This window comes from Nannospalax galili, unplaced genomic scaffold (assembly GCF_000622305.1).
Source record: "Nannospalax galili isolate Female #2095 unplaced genomic scaffold, S.galili_v1.0 scaffold386, whole genome shotgun sequence".
NCBI lineage: Eukaryota > Metazoa > Chordata > Mammalia > Rodentia > Spalacidae > Nannospalax > Nannospalax galili.
The window spans coordinates 487,960-509,443 of NW_008356676.1; the positions used below are offsets into that span (position 1 = coordinate 487,960).

The 21,484-nt window shown below is 41.2% G+C and overlaps 1 protein-coding gene and 1 non-coding gene across 11 annotated transcripts in view; one reads left to right on the forward strand and one right to left on the reverse strand.

Annotated features, from left to right (window-relative positions):
* Enox1 (ecto-NOX disulfide-thiol exchanger 1) overlaps nucleotides 1–21,484 on the forward strand; it is a 589,822-nt gene that overhangs the window by 323,516 nt on the left and 244,822 nt on the right. The gene's annotated exons all lie outside the window — the stretch shown is intronic.
* LOC115067895 lies at nucleotides 20,947–21,051 on the reverse strand. Its single transcript, XR_003847249.1, has one exon. It is a non-coding gene; the product is annotated as a U6 spliceosomal RNA (small nuclear RNA).

A 21,484-nucleotide genomic window follows, 5' to 3' on the forward strand; every position in this document is an offset into this window, starting at 1 on the left:
TTTCTGATGTAGATGGCCCAGCTACTTTCTGGGATTTTAATTTGCCAATTACTGTACCCATGGCTAAGAACAGACAGTGATTAGTTTCACATTTTGCTCACTGGGCAGCTTAATGTTCTTGTCACCTTACATTGAGTTTTAAATGTGCACAGCACAAAGAATGTCAAGATATTTCTCAGGTTTACAGTAGTTTGGAGGGGGGTGTCATCCCTAGTAATTTGAATTGCTTTGAGACACAGAAATTAAAGGGTCTAAATGATTAATAACAGAACAAGATAATATGGCAAAAATGTATCTGGAAAGTTAACATGAGTGTGTGGGGGGACTACAAAGTCTTATGCATATCTTTAATTTTCTTTCACAAAGGCAGCATTTGCTAGTCCCAGGAATCTGAGTGCTAACTTGCTGATTTAGATTACTATCCTTTAAAGAAAGAACGAGGCAGTGATGTGATCTTGTTTATAAATTAGCATTCAACCTCAATAATTTTCTTCGTTGAGTATTCTAAGGTGCCACTAGGTCACTCCAAACAGAGAATGAGATGCATTGATTTTTAGCACAATGAATATTCACTACCTTGCACATTGAACAATTCTGTTCCAGCTATTACTTAACAATGCCACCTCCTTAAAATTACCATATAATGTGGAAAAGTTCTCTTTGGAAAAATCCAAAACATGTAGCAGTTTTGTCTACTGTTCTTCTGCTGAATTGCCTGAGAATAAAGCCGGCTTGTATCTGAGATTTAACCTAGTGCCGTTATTAGAAGAAAAGATTATCATTTTAAGAAGACATGGGGAAATGTCAGGCACACAGCATCCCAAACATAAGTTTTATTTGCTAGCCTCTTAAAGAATTTGTTTGCATATAATGTTGTTCACACCACCAATAAGAGAAAATGTATTTAATAACTACTCAGAATTAATATGCTGTAGTATGCATGGCTGCCTAATTTAATTTATCTCTGATTAAGCCTATTATGTTTGAGATCACTTTACAGAAGAGATTTTTTTGCCAGCTGTAAGCTTATTTGAATTGTAATATAAGTTAATAATGTGTGAAATAACCAGTGGTGCCTCCTTCTAAATGTTAATTGTGCCAACTGACTTTCTGAGTTGTTGTATACCCAGATCATTTGTTGGCATTACTTAATCTCTTGCATTAAGACCATATATTGGAAAAAATGTGAAATTGACTTCTTTAGTACACAAAGACAAATGGAATCGTGGTGCTTTAATTCCAAAATCCAGGGAAAGGCAATTGCTTTAGAAACAGTAATCTGAAAATTGATGATCAGTTAATCTTATAGCATGACACTGAATATAGCACATATGTACATCTTAGATGACTTCTGTTTTAAATATATCCCTTCAATATTGGATCAAATGAAGCAGTAACCTCACATTTTGTCAGGACTCTCCACAACATCTGCCTTGATGTCTAGGCCCTCAAGTGTCTTCAGTAGGCCCAGCATGAAAGGGAAGGGTCTGTGCTCTTTGGCGATTTATCTCTGCACTGTTGACCAAACTGTTCATTATGCCTGTGGTAAACCAACTGTTTATCACTGGCCAGACTAATTCTACTTTTCAGTGTTTTAAGCGGTTATCACCAAAATGGTGATTGCATTATATTCCCTTCTCAGTAGTTGGCCAGGTACAGAGTTATAGACAACCTATGGTCTGCATTGCTTTGAATGAAAACTTGGTTGTTTGTAGATATATTTAAATTTTGTAATTTTATTTCTTCTTATTCATACCTAAACTGCTTTTTCCACTATCTGGATTGCTTTGTCTAGCCACCCAACTGAAACTCTACCCAGCCCTCCAGGTCCTCTTGAAGCCTTACCTAAGGAGAGCAGCTTTCCTAACCATCTCAGGCCTTTGGCCACCTCCTCTGTAAGCTTGTCCTGTAATCATTTGCCTCGACCATTTAGTTACCATCCAAAGATTCCACTGTAGACTCCCTGAAGAGACAGGTTTTGATTTTTAAAACTCTATAATCCCACACTGCCTTACAGAATTTCTTGTTTTAAAAAAATGATGTCAATGGCTAGTGAGGATTGGAGAGCAGACTGCCAACGTGACGGGGGAGAAATGAATCTAGCACAAATTTTATATGAATAAATACATACATGTGAAGAGATATAAATCATTTGTGTGTTCTGTTTGTGTGTATGAAGCACAAGCTGGCATGCCACATTTTAAAGGGTAGAGTTCATAAAATGGATTATTTTTTCCTTGTTAGAAACAGCACTTTGTAGACCTGTAGTTTGAATCTTGATGTATGTAAAATATTGTTTCAAAGGTCTCCATGTAATCCTGCTGGAGTAATTAAAATATGTGTGTCACTAACAGGGACTTACCTTCAGGCCTGTTAAATCAAGGAATAATGTCATTTCTACACAGCTCACCAGATGATTCTAGTAAGCAGCCAAAATTGAGATCTACTGGTATAAAGGAAACTTAAAGGTCATTAAATCCATTCATTCGTCTGGTGCTTCACTGCTTTCTACATCTGTTTAGTAATGAAAGATGAGTACTCCTGATACAGGGATTGAAATTGCTGCTCTCTAATGGTGGTATCCTGTCACATACAGTCCTCCCCAGATGCCACTCAAGGTGACCCACTTTTTAGTTTGCAGGAGGGTCCCAACTTTAATGCCAAAGTGTCACATAGTAGGACATCATCAGTCTTGGACAAACCCAACTGTTCTTTGCGCTACTGCCAGCCCACTCATTTGCTTGAATGCTTTTGATACATTTTCTTTTAGTAAAAGGGGAAGTGATTACTGGGTAGACTTTCCACAGGAAAAGATACAAATAATTAAGACATGCCAAAGCTTTGGCAGTCTTGAGAGAAAGATATACCAAGAGGAAAAACAGGGGAGATATTGCAGCAGATTCTTGGAGACTTTCTGAAGTTAAAATGAAAAGGGGCTTTACGACACATAAAGAACTTCAAAATATTCATTCACTTTGATCTCTGCTTTTAGGTAAATTAAGAATGATTTTGTAATGTAAAAAAGTATTAGGAGGGACTAGAAAGATGGCTCAGCAGTTAAGAGCACTTGCTGTTCTTCTAGAGGACCTGGGTTCAGTTCCCAACTCTCACATGGCAGTTAACACCATCTTTAACTCCAGTTCTAGGGGATCTGATGCCCTCTTCTGGCCTCTGTAGGCCCCAGGCCCACACATGGTGCACCTACATACCTGCAGGCAAAACACCCATACACATAAAATAAAAATAATTTTTTAAAACATTAAGAGAAAAATCCAAAATATGTGTATGTAATAACTAGATCTGTAAATTGAGGAATATTATCTTTACAAATGAGAAAAGGATTATTGCAGACTGCATGGAAAGTTGCTGACAGTTGATCTCTGGTTCCTGGAGCTTTTTTTGTTCACATCCTTGAAGCATCTTTTTGATTGCACATTCTTTTATTCCAAGCAACATTTAGCACAGTTCCTTCCTTTAAGATAAAAGTAAAGATTGGTAGATTAGTAGAAAGGATGAAAGTATTTTCATTTTTACTAGTTAAATGCATAATGATATTAAAATTATTCATCACGAATAATTTGAGTTGCATTTTGATGGAACCTAGGACTGAACTTACCCACTGCTACCTCCTATTTCGGTCCCATTGATCACTGAGCAGTCAGTCTGATCACTGCATGGTTGATTCATCTCATTCACTGATTGCCAACTTTGCCAGATGTGCTTCCAGCAATCTGTCTTCATAACCAAATCAAATCAACTATGCAGCGATTCAGCCAACGGTTGAGTGTCCAGCTGTCTGGATGCAACTTGAGATGAGATATTAAGCTGTACTTGGGAATGTCTACTTCCATTGAAATCATAATAGACTTTTCTCCCACTCTGAAATTTGTATGCTGCTGTGGAAAGAATCCTCAATAAATAAAAATTTTAGAAGATTATGCTCTGCCTTTTTCCTTAATGAAAATATGTAGCTGGATTTGTAAAATGCAGAGAAACGTGCTAGAATCAGAAGAAACATGTGCTTCAACTCATTCCATCTTTACCCATAGTCTGTTAATAGGTATTACCTAAAAGAAACAAAAAGCAGGCCCTGTCATCCAATGTTTGCATAATGCCAGGTAAAACAAAATCAGATGGGAGCCTCAGATATGACTTAGTGTGGATTTAAGATGAGAGGCGAAGAGGGCTAGAGATGAAGGAGATGTGTTTCTAAATGATCTAATATCAATTGTATTACAATTATTTGGAGGGACTCCATCTGACCTTATAACTTTGCAGTTAAACAAACTCCGTCCAAAAATGTCAATAAACTGATGCAAAGCAGAAGTACTTTCCCTAAGGCTTTGTCTAGGCAGCCCACTTTCCTCTCACCCCTAATCATCTGTACACACATTCCCCTACCACCCTTCAGTGATACTGACAAGAAGTTTCCAAGGACTTGCTTAGCAGGGATAGGATGGCTGAAAATTAAAGCAAAATCCCTCCCCCTTCCTTGCTATATTTTGAGAGACTGATGTCACATCTTCCTCAAATTGATGATTAGTCCTGGTTTCTGGAGCCAAAGTAAGAGAGATGCTCTAAAGATGAATTTTTGAAAGGAAGTCAGCTTTATTTTGTCTGACGTACCCTAGAAAATAACAGAGTTAATATAAGTTGGGCAGTACTCCCCCACAGAATCCAGAAAGTGTTAGAATTTTCTTTGAGGTAATCAAGTTCTCTAGGTAAACAAACTAGACCACAGTGAATGATGCATAGTAAATATGTATCATTGCAAGGTAAAACTATACGACTTGGAATTTCTAGTGTTGTTAGACCAAACATATATGCTTTTATATGTTCCTATTCCAGAAGTTGCACAATTTTTTTTTTAATTTTGAAAGAAAAAAAACCTATAAAGCAGAGACAACAGAGAGTAAGCGAGAGAGAACAGATGATGGTACTCAAAAAAGAGATGCTACCCAATCTGGGGATGACGGCGGTGATTACTGAGGAGTCCCAGGGATATATGGAGAGAAGCTACCGATTCCTTCTCCAGGACCCTCTGGGGACTGAGAAAGATACTAGGAGTGAGACTGAAAAAGGCAGCGTGATGCAGATAGTTGCAGGGGCATTAGTACCTAGAGTAGATACATGGGGTAGGTAGGCCCCACTCCTTCCATGTCCTAGTTTGGCTTCTGTTGCTGAGATAAAACACTGACCAAAACCAACTAGGGGAGGAAAGGGTTTGATTCAGCTTACAATTCCCAGATCACAGTCTACCACTAAGGAAAGACAGGCAGGAACTCAAGATAGGAACTCAAGCAGAGACCATAGAAGGTTACTGACTTGCTCCCTCTGGCCTGTGCTTGGCCTACTTTCTTAACAACCTAATACCCCCTGCCCAGGTATGGCACAGCCCAAAAGGACTGTGCCCTCCCATATCAATTAGCAATAAAGAAAATACCTCACATACATGGCCATAGGCCAATCTGATGGAGGAAATCCCAAAACTGAGGTTTCCTCTTCCCAGGCGTGTCAAGTTGACAACTGAAGCCAATCAGAACTCTTCCCTACTAGACACAGATGTACCAATTTCCTATTGTTCCTTCTTGAAGCTTGAAGGAGAATGCAGGGCTGTATCAATTCGATGTTTTGGACCCAGGGACCGGGCTTTCAGAAGGGGGCAAACCTGCACAGAGAGGACAGTTATGACCATCTTGTACCCTGGATGTGCTTGCAACCAGGGACCAGTTCCTAGGCAAGAGTTTAAAGAATCTTACCTGGAGAAACTGAATAGCCTAAAGACTGGCATTTGAAGTCTCACTGAAATGGCTATATTCCAACCCAGTTACCTCATAGGGATGCCCACCAGGGAATATGCACATCTTGACCCCACCAAAGATTTCCTTGGAAACTGAACTCATTCTCCCTGAATATAAATGCATTTATTAGTTTCTATATTTAAGTATATATTACATATGAATATCTTAAATATAATTGAAGAGTGAGAAAAAATTAGTCATTCGGAGATATCTCTCAATATAAAGTAGAGAATAATATATAAAGACTATAGAGACTCAGAGAGAAAGAGACAGAAAGGAGAGGAGAGCCACTGCTTAAGGGGCTCCAAGATGATAAAGATAATTCAAAAAGCAAAAGAAAGGCTTTCAGAAGCCTGCAATGCCTTTCAGAAAGATGAGAGACAGTGTTATAGTTATTAAATAAAGGGAAAATTCTATAGAAAAGGAACAATCGGAAAATAAGAAGTCTATACATATAGATTTCAGAAATGTAAAAGATGAAGCCAAATAGACTTCCTAGAAATCAATTTAGCAAGCAGTGACGGAGGTAGGATGGGGAGGAGGTAAGAGAAGTAGTGAATCCATCTATAAGGTTCAGCATTTACCAAAGGGGTTTCTGAAAGAGGAAAAAAAATTGTGGGAGATAAGCATAAAAAATAATGTAAGAAGAAATTCTGAAAGAGAACAGGAATCTCCAGATTCAGAGGGGCCAGGAAGTACCTAGAACACTGGATTTTAAAAGATCCTCATATAGTTTTTAGTGTGAGACTTCAGAACAGCAGAATTTAAGTTTCCCAACCCTTCAGAGAAACCACACAAATCACATAGATTGCAATGCCAATGGTCTCACCTAAATGCTGGGGACCAGAAAATATTGGAGTACAGCCTAACAATTTTAAGAAGAAATTCCACCTTACTAACATTCAGTTACAAGTTGATACTAGCAAATAAGCTTAAGTAGAATTAAGATATTTTCAGACACAGTAGTCTCTGCAAATGTGTCTTCTGTGGACTTTTCCCAGGAACTACTAGAGAATCTGCTGTATGAGCACGAGCCTATAAATCAGGAGAGGAAACCAAGGGACTCAGAAATGAGGGCTCCGACACAGAAGAGAGGCACTGGGATTTCACAAGGGGGTGTTTAAAAGAAGCCCCAGGCCAAGAGGTGGACAGCTGGCCAGGAATACCTTTAAACCAAACAGACTGGGGGGGGGGGTCTCTGTGAGAAAATGGATCTAACAGATGAACTTCTTGGGTTGACTGTATTAGCAGCGGTTTCCGTAAAAGTTTTATAATTACTTGGGATAGTTTAGAAACATTACACTAAATGAAAAAAGAAGAAAGAATTGAAAACCAGGGGAAAAAGATATTGAGCAAGATCAGAAGTGGGCCTTTACACCACTTGACTCAGTAGTGACCAAGACTACATATTCATAATAGGTAAAGGTAGAATACTGATGCAGTCACAAATCAATCTTCCCACTGGAAAAATCAGGGAAGAAAGTTTGTTAGGAGGTAGTGATGGTACAAGAGTAGCCATTTTTTGCTCATTTTTCTTAATAGTAAGACATTGTATAATGTCTAAAAATTACAATTTAAAAATAAGAATCTATTGCACTACTTAAACATAGGGAAGCAAATGTAAGCTGTCCTGTTGTGCTGGTGGGCTTGAGTCTCACTGAGTTATAATCAGGTTAGAGTTACTTAGCAGTGGGCCTTCCTGTGCTTGGGTGAGACTGTTGATGAACCAGACTGAGAACAGTTGGGTGAGGCAAGTTGTCTAATGCAGGTTACGCTAAAAGAATAAAACAAGAAAGACAGGAAGAGAAGAAGGGAGGGAGGAAGGAAAGAAGGAAGGGAAGGAGGGAGAGAAGAAGGGAGGGAGGAAGGAAAGAAGGAAGGGAAGGAGGGAGAGAAGAAGGGAGGGAGGAAGGAATAAGGAAGGGAGGGAGGGAGAGAAGAAGGAAGGGAGGGAGAGGAGGGAGGGAGGGAGGGAAAGAGGAAGAAACAAGAAAAGAGAGAGAGAAAGAAAGTGGTCAAAGAATTAAAAGGGCTTCCTCTGAGGAGCAGGAAGGGGTACAGAGGAGAGGTAGGAAGGCCATTGGTGCTCTCTTTTGGTCAATATAGTTATGGGCATATAGTGCTGTGATGAATATCAAGTTGCTTGAAAAATTAGTAGAATCGCAAATAGAAGTGACAAAACTAATGTGCACACCTCACTAAAACCAGTAAAATCAAAACAGAAGAAGAACGCGATGGTACTCTTTTTAGTGTCTGTCACAATTAATTTATCTCAGGTGTAGTAACAAAGTGCAAAGTCCCAAGGGCCTCTGCTGTTTGTACTGCAACCCACATTTCTTATCATCCGTATCTATCTTTGAGCTCTACGAGGCTGATTGGTGCTCTCTTACGAAGTCCTCTTTTCCATCATCTGGTCTTCGCATGTAATGTAGTTACTGCTCAAGCTCCACTCACTCTCCATCCTCCCATCATACAAGCATATACTCACCCAGTCATGTCTTCTCAGTCTCCTTGCCCCGCCTCCACCCTCAGACACTTAACCAGCTTGCCTCTCAGCTCTGGGAGGGATCTGTGAGAGCCTCCAGACAACAGTGTCCTCCTGCTCTTCTTCTCCTGTTGCATTGCCTTTGGTGCTTCCTACCCACCCCACGCTGCTTTGAGTCATGGTTTTTTCTCCTTGTCCTGTCTTTGTGAAGGACCTGGAAGGTGACAAGTGCAGGCACCTTATTGTACTGACACTGTTTCCTCCTTGTAAGGAACGGAAGGTGGGAGGGTGCTGATCTAAGCCAGGTACTGCCTCAGATATTAATTAAATGGGTAAGCTAATCTTTTATTAAATGTGAAATCTGTTCAGTCATATGGTCCGTCACTAAACATCTGTATCTGCATAAATAAATACTATCAGAAAGTAAAAATTATTTTCTTTGCTGGATGTGGTGGGACAGGGCTTTAATCCCAGCACTTGGAAGGCAGAGGCGGGCGGATCTCTGTAAGTTCAAGGCCAGCCTGGTCTACAAACTGAGTTCCAGGCCATCTGGGGCTACAGGGAGACCCTATCTCAAAAATAGACCCCCCCCCAAATTCTTTTCTTTGAGTTAACTCACATATTCCCTCTAAGAAGAGAGATCATGCTCAGAACTTGCAGGATAAACTGTTCCCTGAAATTCCTGCCTGTGCTTCTTTCATGGAGAATATGGAAAAATTGTCATCTTAAAGGTTCATGTTTCTGTTTGACAGTGTAGGTATTCCCTGTAGCCTGAACTGAGAATGTAAGTGGGATGTCACCTAGGCCTCCAGCAAAAATGCCCTTAGATATCAACCTGGCTCTGTTACACAGTAGCACTGGCTGAGGCACAATAGGAAAAGACAAGAACACCAATACAAAACAGGAAGCCTGTAAATTCTCAAGGCTATATCATAGTTACCTGGGCAGGGTGCTGAACACAATACCTAGGACTTGGATCCACATTTTTCATACCTTACTCAGGTTTCAATCAGGCTTTATACTAAGACCCCCCACATCTCTAAGTACCCATCAAATGATCTTCTAGCAAATTAATCTCAAGCATTTGTTATGGAAATAACAAAATGTTCAGCACTATCATGCTACTTGCAAACAGTGGAGGGGCCTGGGGTCTTCTGAATAAATGAGGGAGATCTGTTAAATCCTGGCATAGCGAGGCCTTTAGCAGAGACTGCTGAAGTAAAATCTCGGTATAGAGCAACCCTTACCTTTCCCATGAGGCCTTCCTCACAGCTGCATTGGTAATTGGGCACAATCTCTCTTCCCCTGCTGATTTTCCATGAACATCATTTTCTTTCTGATATAATTCACTTGTCTGTGATCTATCCTTTCTGGAATGTATTGTATGTAAAGGATTTCTTCTATTTTTTATTTACTGCTTTTCTTTCAGTTTCTTGGGAATGACTGGCTGAATTAATTTTCATGAAGTCTTTTCTTTGCATAGGACAGTTTTGGAAGACCAAAGAAACCTTAAGGACATCGTCTCTGAGCAGTAGTACCCTAGGACAAAGGGCATGTCAGAGGAAGACCAACTTTCTATTGTATCTTTCTTTCCAAGTAAACATCCCTGTGTGTGTGTGTGTGTGTGTGTGTGTGTGTGTGAGAGAGAGAGAGAGAGAGAGAGAGATGTGTTTGATATGTGTGCATCCCTGTGTAAGAGTGCTGTTGCATGTATGCCACAGCACACATGTGGAGGTCATAGAACATCCTCAGGTGTCAGTCTTTTCCTTTCATCATGTTTAAGATGGAATCTCTTTGTTCACTGATGCACACACCAGGCTAACCAGCCCACAAACTTCTGTGAGTTCTGCCTCTGCCTTCTATATCACCATCAAAGCAGTGGGATCCCAGACACATGCTATCGTATCTGACTTTACGTGGTCTCTGAGAATTCAAACCCAGGTACTCATGCTTGCTAAGCAAGCACTTTACCCACTAATCTGATCATCTTCTCAGACCTTATATATCCTTTCTTAAAATAAAACGTGAGTTTAATAGAGGGTCTTTTTGAAAATATCTTATAAGTGACTGTAATAAACTTGACCAGGTATTTAATCAGCACCATTTATTTGTGATCCCCAAATAATGAATTGAATACAATTCTTAATTTCTCTTCTTTTCTAGAAGGCAGGTTGTAAATGGGCCTCCACTTAGGCCCATAAACTTAATTTATGGATTATTTATCAACAGAGTCTTTTTACTTTTTATCAGAGTAATATCATCTATACCTTCCTTATAGAAGAAAAGTGAGTTTTTAGGCCAGATATAATCACATTTTTCCAATTTTTAGCTAAGTGACCCAGGACAGGTTGAGTCTCCATCTCTCATCTATAAAACTGGGATAAAGCTTCCTGTGAGCAAAGGCTGTGATTGAACAAGCCCCTGTGTAAGAGGCTTTAATGCCTCTCCGTGGCTGGCTCAAGACAGGGCTTGAGCGTCAGGTCCTCTCCCTGCAGAAGGTGGCCCAAAGTGAAGACCCCTAACAATGTTTCTATCACCAAGTAGTCAAAGTGTGACCCCATTATCAACAGGAAGTTTACTGGAACTGTAAAGTCTTGACCCCACAAGCAATGATTCCTTCCCACAGAAGTCTGAGAAACAATTTTTGCCTGTAGAGATCTAAGCAGGCCTGTATGAATCATTGTGTGCAGGTTTTTTATTTTCTGTTTTATATTGGTATATCTCGGAAGCTTGTGGACTTGGGGAGAGATTGGGGAGAAACTTGGGGAGAGACTTGGGGAGAGATCAGCTTATTGCTATAGATAGTAAACAACTCTCCTTTGAGCTCTACTGTGCAAACCAGATAATCCCCGTCTAGATAAAGCCTGTCTGTCCTTACCCCAGCAGCTTCTTTTTGTAAATCTGGAGACTCTCACCACCCTAAACACAGCAGGTCCTGAGTAGGGACCATACCTGTACCTCAGGGCCTGCTGAAATCCTCAAAGCAGCCAATCCCAAGCCTGCCTTCCTCACTTACCAGTTCTTTTCCTAGGCAGTTACACTCAGTCTCTCTGCCTCCTGCTCACCCTGATACCTCCCATGTGCCTGAAGTGCCCCTCCTCTTGGGAATAGAAGTGCACTACCTTTTTCCATGGCTGCCATTTGCTGAGCTGTGGGCTTCACCATATTTCAATAAAACAAAATCCCAGTTATGTATCACAGTAAAGCTGCCCTTTTAAACTCTTTAGCTGTCAATTTTAGGTTCATTTGGAACAGTGTGAGGATAACCAGCAAAGCCATGTCTCCTGATAGGGCATAGCCATGACTCCTGGTAGGGTATAACCAACAGGCCGAAACTCTAGGAGAATGCTAAGCTGCCTCATCAGCCTAAACTAACTTTTTTTTTTTTTGGTCTTTTTGAGACAGAGTCTCCCTGTAGCTCCAGCTGTCCTGGAACCTCCTCTGTAGACCAGGGTGGCCTTGAACTCACAGAGATCTGCCTGCCTCTGCCTCCCAAGTGCTGGGATTAAAGGTGTGTGCCACCATGGCTGGCGTTCAGCCTAAACCAACTTTTAAATAAAGATGGTCAAGGATAGCCTTGAACAGGGCTGTATATCTGGTTAATGTGGTATGACCATGTTGAATGCCAATGGTATTCCTAAAGACAAGCGTTGAACACTTCAGAAACTGCTATTACAAATGATGGAGATCTCTAAGACAGTGGAAGTGTTTGAATTGAAGTATACAAACTTATTGGCCATATTCTAAAATGTCAAAGAAACAAATACAAACCTGCCATCTATACCCATTATGTATATATATGTTATTTAGTACTGTTTTTATTGTATAGTTTCCTAATATGGTATAACTTTAGATAGAAATAACCTCTGGTGGGGAGCAGCTGTTATGTGAGCAAGCAGCCTCCCTGCTCACTTTTGAACTTCCCTCTTCTCTCCTGTTTTAGGGAGAATCTGGATATGTGGAGGCAAGTTCACCAAAGCTCAGGTTCTCCCTCTAATTCAAAGAAAATATAAAATTCTCTTTAAGAAATATTCCTTGTTTGCTAGATACAGTTTTTTTGTTTCTTATACAAGTTCTTTTGTGATAATTTTTTTAAGAAATTTAAATTTGACTAGAGGTTTAGATTAGGACTCTTAGAAAAGGAAAACTTCTATGAATTGTTTTATGGCCATCAATAATTTCCATAAAAATTGACTTAATTTGTTATAACTATAAAAGAAACTTGGGCTACAAATACCAAGAATCAGCTCCAATAAATACCTGGCTATATCAGGTACAACATTGCTCTCCAACTAGTGTCTACAGATGACATGTAGCCTGCATGACTGACAAAGTCATCTGAAGCCACAGGCTTGTTCTTTGTAGGTATTTTGTTTGATGACTCTTTGACCCTCTTCCAAGAAACCTAATTTGCCCAAGGGAGCCTGGCACTAGAAAAAAGTGTTTGCATCTGCTTAGGGAAATGTGCCTGAAATAGTGACTTATTCAGAATTGAATGGAATGAAATGGAGAGATGAGCCAGTTTGAGCAGGCAGAGAGCCTCCAGACCCTTATAAAAGGGGCTCTCAGCAAAGCAGTTTGCAGAGCCTGGTCCAGCAAGACCCATCTCCATCCAATACACCTTGTCTTTGCACAACATTATTTCTCTCTCAGTGCCTTCAGGCACGCCACCTCATCCTAATTTGCACTTAACGCTTCTAAGATGGTGAAGATCTCACGATTTAGCCCTGCAGACACCATTGCAGAAACTGCTCTCCAAGGTATGTTGCCCGTTAGAAAGTCATGTCCTGCGGCTGACTACAGAATGCTTGCTCGCTGGTGGTGACGAGGATCCAAATTAAGTGCTTTCTTGGTTGCTAAGAGAGCCGACAAGTGTGCTGATGTGTGGGTTCCCCAAACAGAGGGCTTTGGCTCTGCTTCTTTCTCTCTTACTGAATTGGACCCAAACCAGCAGACAGCAAGCACAGGGAACTGATGCCTGGTCTAGAGCAGAACGAAAGGGGCCAGTCCGAGGCAAGCGAGCTGTTGCCACTGTGTGGCTCTTTGGTGCTGCTCTTTCCTTGCCTCCTTTGGTTTTTTCTTTTAAAATCCTCACTTTTCTGCCAGTGGAACTTAGTTCCTTTGTTTATCATCTGAAGGATTGTAACTGCGAGCTGGCAAAGGTGACAAAGAGAGTCTCTTAAAATAAAATTTAAAATCCTAAAGTTAGATTAATTTAGGTCCTACTCTTTCTCTGGTGTTTAAGAAGAAAAAAGGAAGGAGAGTTCTGTTTAGGTACAGTAGTAATGAGAGTTTTACCTTTTAATTTAAATCTATCTTTGCACAATTAACAAATTATTAAATGACCTTTCCTTCAACATCTACAAGCAATTGCCTGTTCCCACTAATAGGAGAACATGTTTTACAAGATTCAAGTTGATTAATTGACAAATGCTGATAAAATCAAAGCAGTGTTAAAACTCAGTGCACCAACTACAGCATAAATTACATTTGTTCAATAATGTTCCAAGTGACTATACATTTATGGTTTACCTTTCAATAAATATTACTGTCTTAATTGAAACATTCATTGTGGAAATTTATCTGTGAGGATGATTGTCAGGAACCACAGCCTGGACTAAACATTTCTGCATCTGTACATGGTTTTTAGCCCAATTAAAACCATTGGCTACAATGCCTATATCCAAGAAAGATGGTTTATATTTTGTATGAAAATAATACAAACACTTTTAATATAATACTTCAAAAATCGTGTACCCTCAAGTGATCTTCATGTCTATTTTTGGCAGCATCAACTACTAAAATCAATAAATACATGCTCTAAACGACTAGCCTTCTATCACTCCTAAAGAGCACTGCATTCTCTCCCAACTGCCAGGACGTTTCCATGCTCTACTACAGGGCCTGTAGCTGGCTGATGTTCATGTATGTTTCAGCCCTGGGGTATGTGCCAGACCCAGACTCCTGCTCTTATATATGAATTAATAGGTATCTGCAAGGATCTCTTGCATTCTGGGCCAAATCTGAAAGGCTATACATTTGGAACAGCACATGAAGAGTTTGGTAGATAGGAAAGTATGTCTCACAGGGTGCCCATTCTTTTCTATTGTGTTTCACACCCCTGGGATAGACTCTCACACTCCAGTGTCTCAAGAATATGACAGCGCATAGGTTTACGGGGTCAACTAATTTCACAGTTTTATTTGAACCAGGTAGTTTCTCTGTGTTTAGAGAGTTTTATATTATCCAATCATATTTATGAACATTTCAATCTGTTATTCAAAAGATACTTAATAGTTAGACTCAAGGCTATCACAACTACCAAACCAGAACTGAGACTGGAGATTGAAAAAAACAGACTATTTTTCCTACCAATAAAGAGGGCATTGCCCTTAGGACAGGCCTTAGGAAGTTTGTGCAGCAGGGATACAGGGCTTCGGGATACAGGAGTGAAGGTATTCTTGGTATATGTGAGAACCAAGGTGATCTGGTGATGTGATGACAGATTGACAAGTCAATGCTGAAGGGTGAGTGGGAGGTGAGGGGGAGGCTAGTGAGGGATAGAATTTCCAGCGATTGTCTAGAAGGTAAGGACAGAGAGAACTAATAATGGAAGCCACACTCAGAGATGCAGCCAGTTAGAGATGAGCACAGGGTACCAAGCAGGAGAGTGGCCAGTTCCACAAACCCAGGCAGCTTGTCAGTGTTCTCATAGAGCAGCAGCTACCAAGAAAGGTTCAGCTCTCAGGAGGCTCAAGATGAAGGCCAGCAAACAGAAGTCCCCTAGCCCTTGAGAACTGAGATTACAGGAATGCTTCTAGAATCAGGGCTACTGGCTCTGAACAGGACTGGCAGCATGATGGAGAATTTCTTAGTTTGGCTCATTTTGTTCTCACAGCCCAGACATCATTAAGACAGTGTCTGGCATACAGTAGACACTCCACAGATATTCCACTGAACTGACTTGGGTTCTAAGGGAATGCAGCTTCAAAATAAGGTGATTTTTATATTGCAATAGAGAAATTTTTAATTAAATCTCCTTGGCACTTAATGAGAAGAAAGAAAAAGCAGAGGACAGATAGGAGGAAGACAGACATTTGTTTGAATGGTCTCTGTATTTTCCCAGTATTTACAACTTTTTCCTCCCTCCATGCCTTTCCTCATAGGATGGCAGCTTTCAGGAAGAGGGCTAGGCTGCTGTGGGACCTGGAAGTTCTCTGAGTGTATGGTCAGCCTTTAACCCCATCGGAGAGGCTGCCCTTTAAAGGGTGAGAACATTGGCAGAGTTGGAGCTGGAAGGGTTAGGGTGATGTGACTAAAACTGCTGAACTCCTAGGTTTTATGTCTGCCCAAACCTCAGTCAGATGCCAGGATTTGGCTACGGCACTCGCCTTTCTTGGAATCTCTTATGATCTGTCCATGCTGTCCTTCCTCAGCCCCCAAAGGCTCTGAGGTTTGAGGTGATGTCTTCCAGTAAACGTGCTAGGAAGGATTATCTTAGAGTCGCAGTGAAAATCTTGTTGTGCTCGTGCTGTGTGTTTCCATGTTTCATGGAGACTGAAGCATGGTCTTTAAAAATGCCCCAGTTCTCCAAGTTGGATCAGTGGATTATAACCACAACCAATGACTTCGTTCTTGCTGACTGCTGTCCTGAACCTCACAGTCTAAAATCATTCCTTGCACTGTGCTCAAGGACCATGTTCCACATTTGACACTAGATGGGGCATTGTTATGTTGTTATGAAGGTAACTCTTTAAAAACTAAACATAAACAATGCAGAAGAAGGAAAACATTTCCTTAAAACATTATTTTGTTCTCTAGAATCAAAGAACGTTATAGAAAAAAGACAAAGTATCTAATGCAAACCGTTTCTGTTGTGACCTAAGAATGCAGTGACCAGTCCAAGGTCACACAGTGACTCAACAGCAGACCAGGAGCCTTGGTCCAAATCTCCTGAGCTTGGGGAAGTCTCTGGGACCTGCGTTGGGGCACAAACCTCAGGAAACCAAGCAGGAGACTCTGCATCTAGATGTCATCTTCATTAATGTAGAGAATAAAGGAGTTAAGTCTCCAAGGCAAGTCCCCCTAAGTCTTTCCCTCTGCCAGCTGCTCTTTCTGTAGATTGCTTGAGGTAAACAACAGTTAAAAAAAAGAAGAGCACAATGTAGATGCTATTTACATCTTTCTTACATACCTTTAAATATGAATGTGAATGAATTAGCTTCATTTTATTAAATGTGAAAAAGCACGGTAAAGGCTTCTAGTGAATTTCCCTTCCGTTTTAATGTTTCAAGGTTGCTTTGGCCCCGGGACCTGCATCACAGTCTTATACTTGGTCCCTGTGGCTCTCCACCATCCATCTTCACTACAGTGTTAGAGTCCTAGGGGCCTCCAGCCACTGTCACCCCAACCTTTGTCTAGAACTCCATAGAAAACAAGGGGTTTTCAGCTCTCCTTTCTCCAGGTCTATCTAGGGAACTTAGTAACTGCCTCCCACCCCGGTGCTCCTGTGGCAGAAGAGGCGGATACAGACAAGGTCAGCAGCCAGGCTTTTCTTCTGCTCGTTATAGATGTGTGATTAAGAGGCTGAGTGGAAATGATAGGTTCTTTTACCTTCTTTAAGCAGATCTGGGCACAGAGCATGATCTTTGCAGACCCTAGAGCTGACGCCTCTGTAGATCTTTTTTATTTTTTTGGAAGATTTTTTTTTTTTTAAAGAGTAATGTAACTTGTATGTTAAGACTGGAAAGATGTGGTTGCAGTATGCCCTTCGCAGTGTAGTAGTAGCCCTCTTCACACACAGGTGCCCTGGACTGATGCTCTTCTGGATTTTACCCTTGGCAGCACAGAGGCCCCCTATGTCCTTTCCTTATCGCTACATGTTTCCAAAGCATCCAGAGTTCTTTCAGCAGAACAGGTTAGTCAGAAAGAAATCATCTGTGTTAAGACTTTTGCCTCATGTTAAACAATGTAAACCTAAACATTTTTAAGGAAGTAAAACATTCTGTGTATGTGGTACGTGTATATTCACATGTGTGTGCATCTGTGTGTAGAGGCCAGAGGTTGATGTCAGATGTTTGCCTCACTTGCTCTCCACTCTTTTTTGAGACAAGGTCTTTCATTGAACTTGGAGCTTACCAATTCAGCTAGAATGGCTTGCCAGTCAGCCTCAAGGATCCTCCTGTCTCCTCCTCCCCAGTCTAGGATTACAAGCACATGTACTTTGACTGGGTTTTTCATGGATTCGGGGATGGGGGTGGGGAAGAATTCAGGTCCTCAAGCTTGAGTGGCAAGTACTTTATCAATTGAGCCACCTTCCCAACACAGGAAGTAAAACACTTTTTAAAAATCCAGTTGGAAAAGATTGGTGTGGATTTTGTTTCCCCTACTTGGAATGCCTCTTCTGCCTAGTCCAATACCATGCATATTCTAAGACTTGGCTCAGATGTCTCCTCTGCTGAGCTTCTAGCCTCCCTAGGCTCATGACTCACTCTTTTGCCTGTGATGCCAGAGTATCTCATTCATACCAGCAGAATATAGCCTTTATAACTCTAGGATATTACAACCAATTATGTATGTCTGTCCTTCAGCCCAGTGTTTAAGTTGGGGCAGTGGATGGTGCCTGATTGATCTCACATCACATCATTTGCATAGGGCCTAGTGGAAGATGGGCACTGGGAGTTCTATACATACTGATGGACTGAACCAAATTGTGTCAGCATTAGCTCTTTTAATATAAGGCTTCTGAGCTTCCAGAAGGTACATCAAGTCAAAGTGAAATTAAAAGTCATAGCCTTCTGAAATTTCCTCAGGACTTAAATTTTTTAATACTTTTATTGAATTTATGTGTATTTCATATAGAACATCTTAATCATCTTTATATCCTCTTCCCCACTGGCAACCTCCCATGGCCCCCAAACTGGATTTCATGCATTCTGTCATTGATGTTAAGGCCTATCAAATCAAGTTAGTGTATCCAGACATCCCTCAGTGCAAGTTCATCCACTGAGATCTAGTCAACCTGTCTAGAGTACCCCCTTTATGAAGATCAGCTGTTCCTTACCCAGCAGTAATAAGCTGCCAATTGTTCTTCAGCTAACATTGAATCTTGCTGCCCATTTCCACAGTTCTATGCTGGGTTTTGTCTGCTTGTGTTTGCATGGGTTTTGTGCATGTTGACACCATTACTGTAGGCTCATATGACCAGGGTCGCAGGAGCCTGTAAGATTCTATTTCAATATGGTCATGCATTTCCTCCCCCGGCTCTTACAATCTTCTGTCCTCTCATCTGCAGTGGTCCCTGAACCCTAGGTGGCAGAAGTTTAATATGGAGGCAGAATCTCATTCTCTACACTTTGGCCGTCTGTGTCCTTTTGTGTTCATGGACCTCTGTTGTGTGAGGGAGCTTCATTGATGAGACTTGAGAGATGCTTTAGTGTTCTCTTTATCCCTTGTTCCACTATGTTCTGTGAGCCTTACGTGTAGAGGTTGCGTTGTAGATGTGTCATCTAGGACTGGGCATTTTACAGACACTTATTCTGTGTGTGACCAGTTGTGGAACTCTGTGATAGTTGCCATCTGTTGCAAGAGAAGCTTTTTTGATGAGAGGTGAGTGGCATACTTGTATATAAATATAATGATCCATATTTAACATATAGTAAGAAATTACATTTGTCTAGGGATGTGACATCCTCGGGGTTTTCTTTAAGATCTATGACCTCTCCAATCATGTGTATTTGGCTATGTTTACAGTACCACACATGAGTTCCCTCTCACTGAGTGTGCTTTAAATCCAATTAGGTAGCTGTTAATTACCCTCAAGATAAAAGTGCCACAACAGTATTGTCTTAGTTTGTTTCTTCATTGCTGTGACAAAATACTCTGACCACTACCAACTTGGGGAGGAAAGGGTTTATTTAGCTTACATATCCCAGGTCACAGTTCATCTGTGAGACCAAGGTAGGAACTCAGGGCAGGAACCTGGAGGCAGGAGCTGGAGCACAGGCCATGGAGGAACACTGCTTGCCGGCTTGCTCCCCTGGCCCATGTGCAGCTTGCTTTCTTATGCAACATAGACCCACCGGCCCAGGGACAGTACCACCCACAGTGGGCTGGGACCTCCCACATCACTCATCAAGAAGATGCCCCTCAGACATGGCCACAGACCAGTCCAATAGAGTCAATTCTCCAATTGAGGCTCCCTCAACCCAGGTGTGTCAAGTTGATACTAAAGCTATCCAGCACAGCTATCAATATAATTTGCTCTGCCAGTCATTGTTGTAATTAAAGCTGAGGTTAGACCTTAAAGCTGAGGTTAGACCATCAATTGATGCTCCCTTAGCAGCTTGTATAGTGCTCTCCAAAGTTTTGAGAGCTAGCCTTCAGGGAGGTGGCTTCCAGGTCAGTTTCAACTCCATTGCTCCAAATCCTGTGTCTGAAGCATGTTCTGACTTCAGCAATAGGGACTTATATTCAAGTTCTGGATTGTAATCAAGGACTATGGTAATAGTCTATGTAATCCTGGCCAACAACTCAAAGGGAGGTTTCTCATGTCCTGTGGCACTGTTCTTCTTATATAGCTAGCTTTCAGCTATGCACATGGAATCATGTAGAGATATTGTTTATGGGTAATTTTTCAGTAGGTTTTTGAACTAATATGTTTCCCTTTGGTTTTTTAATACCAGCTAAGCCTTATTTATCTCTCTTCTCTCTCTCTCTCTCAGTCTTACCTTCCCTCCTCTCATTCCAGTTAAATCACCCCCTTTTCTCCCATTTTGCCCTTGATAATACCTGCCTCCTATGGTCCCTCCTTTCTTGAACTCCTTCTTCCCCTTTATGCCCATCGTTTCTTGTATATATGTATAACTCTACCTCTCCCCCTCCCATTTAAATACCCTCATTCCCCCCTTGGTAACACCTGTCTCCTACTGTTCTTCCCTCTCAGGATCCTTCTATTTCTTTACTTCCCAGATCCCCCCCTCTAAATTTTCTTCCCTTTTCCCTTCTTGGGAGGCTCCATGTGCACTCCCTCCCAAGGCCCCAAGGCTCATAGACTAACATAAGACATTTTTAGTTTGGGTATGCATGGTCCTTTGTGGTAGGGAGTGAAGGGATGACTTACAAAGCTTTCACACCCTGCCCACAGTCCATTAGCTTTCCCCAAAACCTGCCCTGTGGGCACACAGTTTTACCCCAAGTATATAAATGCCCCATCTCCCTTCCACACTCACAGGATGCCCTCACCATTCCCTGAAGGCCTCACACACTTCCTTTTCTCCCCTTCCAATCTTGCTGCCAAGCTAACTCTGCTGGCAGCTAGGCCCTGCCCTTCTTCCCAGGGTGCCCTGCACTCACCCAGTAGCTCACTCTTTTGGGGGGAATAAGTGTTTCTGGGCTACACTTTTCCATTTTAAAAATATGGAATGTTGGGGCTGGAGAGATGGCTCAGTGGTTAAGAACACTGGTTGTTCTTGCAGAAGACCCAGGTTTGAATCCCAGCACCCACATGGCAGCTAACAACTGTCCATAACTCCAGTCCCAGGAGATCTGACAGCCTCTGTTGACCTCCTCGGGCACTGCACAACACAGGTGCACATACCTACATGCAGGCAATACACACATACACATAAAATAAAAAAAAATAAATAAAATTTAAAAAACAAAAATATGGAACGCTTCACAAATTTGCATGTCATCCTTGCACAGGGACCATGCTAATCTCTCTATTATCCCAATTTTTAGTATATGTGCTGCCAAACTGAGCACAAGACTTAAATTTAAAAAAATTATTTATTAATATTTTTATTTTATGTGTATGAGTGTATGCCTGCATACATGTAGGTTTACTGGTGTCGTGCAATGTCCATGGAGGTCATAAGAGGGTGTTGGATTCCCCTGGAACTGAATTAACGGTTGGTTGTTAGTGGCCATGTGGGTACTGGAAATCGAATCTGGGTCCTCTGTAAAAGCAGCCTCTGCAAGAGAAGACAGCGCTCTTAACCACTGAACATCTCTTCAGCCCCTACTTAAATTTTTATATTTTCATTTTAACATGAAAGTGTAATATAAAACTGGACATATATTTCCATGTAGTATGGAGATGCTATGTTTGAATAGGGCAGAAATCTTATCACAGATTTACTTTGCTTTATATGAAAGAGATATACTGGGAAGTGTGTGAATATAACATTTAGGACCA